The sequence below is a fragment of the Delphinapterus leucas genome, chromosome 3 (genome assembly GCF_059928025.1).
Source record: "Delphinapterus leucas isolate spDelLeu-1000000601 "Yukka" chromosome 3, BTC_Dleu_Yukka2, whole genome shotgun sequence".
Taxonomy (NCBI): Eukaryota; Metazoa; Chordata; class Mammalia; order Artiodactyla; family Monodontidae; genus Delphinapterus; species Delphinapterus leucas.
Genome location: NC_143131.1, coordinates 49,634,832 through 49,641,470, shown reverse-complemented (window position 1 = coordinate 49,641,470; position 6,639 = coordinate 49,634,832).

The window sequence follows — 6,639 nt, the reverse complement described above, 5'->3', positions numbered from 1 at the left end:
GTTCATCACAAAGACTTTCTGGTTTCAATTTCCTCTCTTCTTTTGAAATAAGATCCAGTACCCCAGCCCTCCACCTAGAGTAAAGTAGCTGGGACTTGGCAGGAAGTGGTGTGGCAGACCACCCAAGAATTAGGGGTATCTGATGTGGAAGGGAAAAGTTAAATGAAAATCTGAAAATGATGTCAAGTAGATGAGAATGAATCATCAATACTTAGCTCCCGTTTCTCTCCAGTGAAGATCCCTGTGCTAGATCTTCCAGTTAATCATCCAGCTAGGAAGGGCTGGGCTAAGTCACTTTCCAGGCCATACCTCAGCCTCCAGGCAGTGTAATCGTAACCCTTTCGAAAGACCTCCAACGCATTCAAGTTTCTCAGGAATGTTCCTGTTCTATAAACTCCTCAGGCTGTCTTCTGTCAACACACCTCTTTTCCTTTTACTCACACACATTTCCTTATCACCATCTGATGTGTTTTGTCCCTTCCAATAAACTGTGACGTTCTTGAAGCCCAACAAGAGCTCTTGTACCACCTGACTGTCCCCCCTCCACCTCCCAGCCAATACCTGGACAGAGGGGTAACTTACTTGGTCTATTATCACTCTGGATCAAAGTTCTCTTTTTAAGATTGCAAGATTCAGGAGAGCAGGACCTCAATTAGTGAAAAGTGCAAGTGACTTCCTGCCAGAGTCAGCTTCTACTGGTAGACATCTGAAGCAACCACACCTGGGGTGTGACTGGAAGGGTTTTAGAAACCTCCTTCCACCCTCACCTTCTGAAATTCCACCGAGAGACACCTTTTCACTTAAGGTTTTGATCTTTGTTAAAATACAGATTCCCCCGGGAGCAGTAACTTGATAAGTTATCTGTGATTTAGAGTAGATAAAGGAACTTACTGAACCTGGAGAGAGGAGAGGAGACAGCAGTGGAGGGGAAGTTTGGGTGTCAATTGGCCCCATTCACACCAAAATATTTCAATAATGTGTGATGGTGGTGTTGATATAAAGAATCATTCTCCTTCCAAAGGCCCAGCCCCCAACACCTTATGTATTGACTGAAGTATGAATAAGGATGGGGACATTTAGTGAATGCTTTCTATGTGCTAGACAGCACTCTAAACACTTAAATAGTAACTTGTTACACCTCACAACTCCCCGAAGTTGGCCCTGTTATCCCAGTTTTACAGATGAGGAAACTGAGGAAGAGAGGGTCCCAAAGTCACACAGACAGAAGGTGGCAGACCCAGGAAATGAGTAAGAATGATTGACACTTTTAAATATTCAAGCTTGCCTTTCTCATCCCTTTCCCATGTTGACTGCCACCCCTCCCCGATTTTCATCCTCCTCCCACCCTTGTCAGTAGATTTACCTGAGATAACCCCAATGAATCCTCAATGTGGGAAACAAACAGGCATCTAAGAAAATAGAAACAGCGATCCAGATATGGATGAGTCCTTCCACAAAGAAGTGTTCAAAAAATGACAACCAATATGCTGTCATTGATGACGCTTAAAAAATGTATATTGTGATCCAGTGCTTTAAAAGTACCCAGGGAATTTTCTAAATTGCAATATGCCCATTTTGGGTGCTTTCTCCCCAACACTGAGCAAAACAGAGATACTAACCATGGCAACCTCTATATCACTTGATACACGTAAAAGGAGCAAAGGCTTCCTGAGAGAGGCGGCCCTGCATCTGTGTGTGCATACGCTATTTCTAAGACGTGTATAAACTGAAGCACACACAGGACTCACCCAACAACTTCTTTTCCTTGAGGAGGATGAGTTGAGAAAGTTCATCTTGTGCATCAGACTAGAGAAGACAGACTCCTTATTCATCTTTAGATTGGAAAAATAAAATACGCGTTGGCTCCCTGGAGTTGGAGGTGGTAGCCCAGTAATTAGAAGGAGACCAAGCAAGAGGAAAAAAGCAGATAAACAGCAGAGTGGCGGTGGGACGGCAGCATGTTTTGCTCCCGATAGGCATTCATGTTTGCAGGGTCTCGTTCAGTGGAAGGGCATGGGATTGGAAAGTGGATTGCTCTGAGGATGCCCTCACAGTACAGCTCACGGAGTAACATGACTGGGACACCTATGCCCCTGCGGACCTCTGAGAAGGAACTCCAGGGACAACCCTGCCACCAATGGAAGCCGGTTCTTCAGCAGGTGTGGCAAAGCTGAGATTTGCCTATGAGGCCAGCACTACTCCAAGGTGCGGCTGGGTTCTTCCTGGGAATTGCTCTTTCCCAGTCAGCATCAGAAATCAGCAGCAGAGTAATGATTAGAGAAATGCAAATCAAAACTACAATGAGGTATCACCTCACGCCAGTCAGAATAGCCATCATTAAAAAGTCTACAAACAATAAATGCTGGAGAGGGTGTGGAGAAAAGGGAACCCTCCTACACTGTTGGTGGGAATATAAATTGGTACAAACCACTATGGAGAACAGTTTGGAGGTTCCTTAAAAGACTAAAACTAGGGGCTTCCCTGGTGGTGCAGTGGTTGAGAGTCCACCTGCCGATGCAGGGGACACGGGTTCGTGCCCCAGTCCGGGAAGATCCCACATGCCGCGGAGTGGCTGGGCCCGTGAGCCATGGCCGCTGGGCCTGCGCGTCCAGAGCCTGTGCTCTGCAGCGGGAGAGGCCACAGCAGTGAGAGGCCCGTGTACCGCAAAAAAAAAAAAAAATGCTGGAGAGGGTATGGAGAAAAGGGAACCCTCCTACACTGTTGGTGGGAATGTAAATTGGTACAACCACTATGGAGAACAGTTTGGAGGTTCCTTAAAAAACTAAAACTAGGGGCTTCCCTGGTGGCGCAGTGGTTGAGAGTCCGCCTGCCGATGCAGGGGACACGGGTTCGTGCCCTGGTCCGGGAAGATCCCACATGCCGCGGAGCGGCTGGGCCCGTGAGCCGTGGCTGCTGAGCCTGCACGTCTGGAGCCTGTGCTCCGCAATGGGAGAGGCCACAACAGTGACAGGCCCGCGTACCGCAAAAAACAAACAAACAAACAAAAAAAAAAAACCTAAAACTAGAGCTACCATATGACCCAGCAATACCACTCCTGGGTATATATCTGGAGAAAACCATAATTCAAAAACATACATGTACCCCAATGTTCATTGCAGCCCTGTTTACAATTGCCAAGACATGGAAGCAACCTAAATGTCCATCAACAGAGGAATGGATAAAGAAGATGTGGTACATATATACAATGGAATATTACTCAGCCACAAAAAAGAACAAAATAATGCCATTTGCGGCAACATGGATGGACCTAGAGATTATCATACTGAGTGAAGTAAGTCAGAGAAAGACAAATATCATATGACATCACTTATATGTAGAATCTTAAAAAAATGATACAAATGAACTTATTTACAAAACAGAAACAGACTCACAGACTTCAAAAACAAACTTCTGGTTACCAAAGGGAAAAGGTTGGTAGGGGGATAAATTCGGAGTTTGGGATTAACGTATACACACTATGATATATAAAATAGATAACCAACAAGGACCTACTGTAGAGCACAGGGAACTCTACCCAATACTCTGTAATAAACTATATGGGAAAAGAATCTGAAAAAGAATACATATATGTATATGTATAACTGAATCACTTTGCTGTACACCTGAAACTAACACAGCATTGTAAATCAAGTATACTCCAACAGAAAATAAAAATTAAATTAGAAAACAAATCATCAGCAGAGGCTTTCGCCCTAAGCTCCACAACCTTCCTTGTGAGCCTGAGGTGTTCTTACGTGTTGTGTGACTTTAAAATTTTTAATGATCTTCACAAAGTTCATATTAAGGAAACAGCTCTTTGAAGCACACCTCTTAACCCTTCAAAACTTGTCTTTATAATTTGGGGGTTTGGACTGATTAATTTTTATGACAACCCATGTAAAGAATTTCCAAAATTTATTCTTTCCTTTCATTATTGTCATTGGAGGCCACACTGTCTGTTCTTGTGCATAAGTAGTGTATGGTCAGCTTGTTGAGACTTTTGGAGGCTTATAATTACCAATAAAGCACTGATAACTACTGTGCTTTACTCTTGTACTAGTAAAAGACTAGTAGTACATTTTTTACTTTGAAAGAAATTTTACTTTCATAATGACCTTGGCTTGCTGGCATATCCAGTGCTACAAAAAGTATTGATAGCTGCCTAGGTTGTGTATCCTTTGCTTTCTACCATCCATGCTTAAAATTAGAGACACAGGAAGGATTTTACCAGCCCCAATATATCTATAGTTAACAGAAGTTAGAGGAGTTCTCTTTCATTCTGAAAGGAATGGGAATTTTTTTTTTTTTTGAGAATTACTGAACCCACATTTGGTAATAAGCCCATTATATAATGGGTTCAGATATCAACCGTCAGTTTTTCCTTATTAAAAAATGCGGGGGGGAGGCTACCCTGGTGGCGCAGTAGCTGAGAATCTGCCTGCCAATGCAGGGGACACGGGGTCGAGCCCTGGTCCAGGAAGATCCCACATGCCGTGGAGCAATTAAGCCTGTGCGCCACAACTACTGAGCCTGTGCTCTAAAGCCCACAAGCCACAACTACTGAAGCCCATGCGCCTGGAGCCCGTGCTCTGCAACAAGAGAAGCCACCGCAATGAGAAGCCTGTGCACTGCAACAAAGAGTAGCCCCCGCTCGCCACATCTAGAGAAAGCCCGCATGCAGCAACGACGACCCAACACAGCCAAAAAGAAATAAATTAAATTAATTAAAAAAAACCCAAAAAACAGAGGCAGGAACCCTTAACTGATGGGACAAGGGAAATCTAGCCGTTCACACCTACTCTGGAGAACTTCTGAACATCCCATGGGGTCTTATTATTAAGTGTGTGTTGGAATGTCAGCTTCTTTCTTCAGGATCTTTAACTACTGATTCGTTTCTTTTTTAAAGTACTGTGTTTAGGTATTCAGTCCTTATCAACTTATTCCAGGGGGAGACTTTGCATCTCTAATATAGCTGTTTCTGAGTCACTTGCAGCTCTTCCCATCTCTAACCTGGGCACTCCAGTCACAACCACATTCTCCTGGTGAGATCAGTGTTCTCTCTCTGAGAGTACCGTGGCCAGGGCAGGGGCAATTTAAAAGCCCTATCTCATGGGAACAATTTTTTCTTCTTGGAGTTTGAAGTAACTGCTTCCTTCAGTGGGAGAATTATGAAGAGGATCATTGACCAGCCTTTGTCTCTCACTTAACGTATTGCTGTTTGAACACTTCATGTTCAATATCACCTTGAGTACACGAACACCCAAGGCCTTGAGAAAACTCTGACATACATCGAGGGGGTACTGATGAGATGGGTGGTCCAGCCAAGTCACTTGGCTCTGGCCTCTGACTGAAGGGGATCCCAGACTGTGGCTGCTATTCTGTAGCAAACTCACACAGAAAAGCAGAGAGCATATCACCATCACGTGGATACTAAATTAAATCCATCAAACTCTTAGTTCTCACGATATCTGCAGGAGAAACGCCAGATGCAGGAGTGAGGGGCCTTAAAATCTGTAAGCTTCTTTGTCCTTTTGGAGGCTCTCCGACAGCCCAAAGACCTGTTGATGCAGTAATATTTTGCCGATTCCTACAGCCAGGACTGGATAGAATTTTGTTATATCAGCAGTTGTCAGTCAACAAACCTCTCTCTTGTTGGTAAGGTGCATCAAAGGCCAGGACAATACCAGGAATGACTATTAAGTGTCCCAACAGGAAAAGGAGGCATCGTCACCCACATTGCTGGCCAACTGGTAAGAACCAAGGCATATGGAGAAGCAGTGCAGGCCGGAGTGAGGAGTGCAGACAGATGAGAGACAGCTGTTCCCTGGCAGGGTTCTGCATTACCTCGAGGGGAGAGCCAAGCTCTGGCTCTTGGAGGGACTGCTGTCTGCACTCGCACGCAGAGGCAGGGCACACAGGAGGGGCCCTGGGAGTATGCTCAGGCAAACGTGAAACTCAAGCCCTGAAAGCTAAGCCCCAAATCCAAATACGCTGTTACGCAAAGCATTCACAGATTGGCTCGCATTTGATTATCGTATGAGGTTACTTGTTGGCATGTGCTGAGTAATTCCCTGGCATGCCCGCAGCTTGTCAGGGGCATTCCTTCCTGAGTCACAACTGGACCAACAGCCTGGCTCAGGGAGCAGGGGCCAGCGCTGTCTAAGAGGCTATCTTTTTGATGAAACCTACAGCCCTCGGTCCTGATTTGCTGATGTCACCATGCTTGCTTTTCCATCTTCAAAGATGAGCTGGTAGGCATTTCCAGTGAGTGTTTGACAGACTCAAGGAAACATTTTGGGGGTTGCACATAACTGTTGAAGTGAGGAATATTCATCTGTCATCAGTTGGATGAGAAAAGTTAAAATTCCTGCCAGAACTTTGGAGGCCTAGGGAGATGGCATCTCTCACGGGAGCAACATTAGGCCAATTACAATGCTCAGCATTTTCCCAACACTCTGGGTTCAGAGCTCTTTGCGATCCGTTTGTTTCTTTAGCTGAGTTTCTTAAACACACACCACCCCTTGTGGAGCTCTCTGGGCCTCCACCCAAAAGCTGAAGGATACAAAGAGGAAGAAAAGACAGAGCAGGCGGCTCTACCCAAAGAGAGGAATCAAGCCAAATATTTCAACGATTCATTAC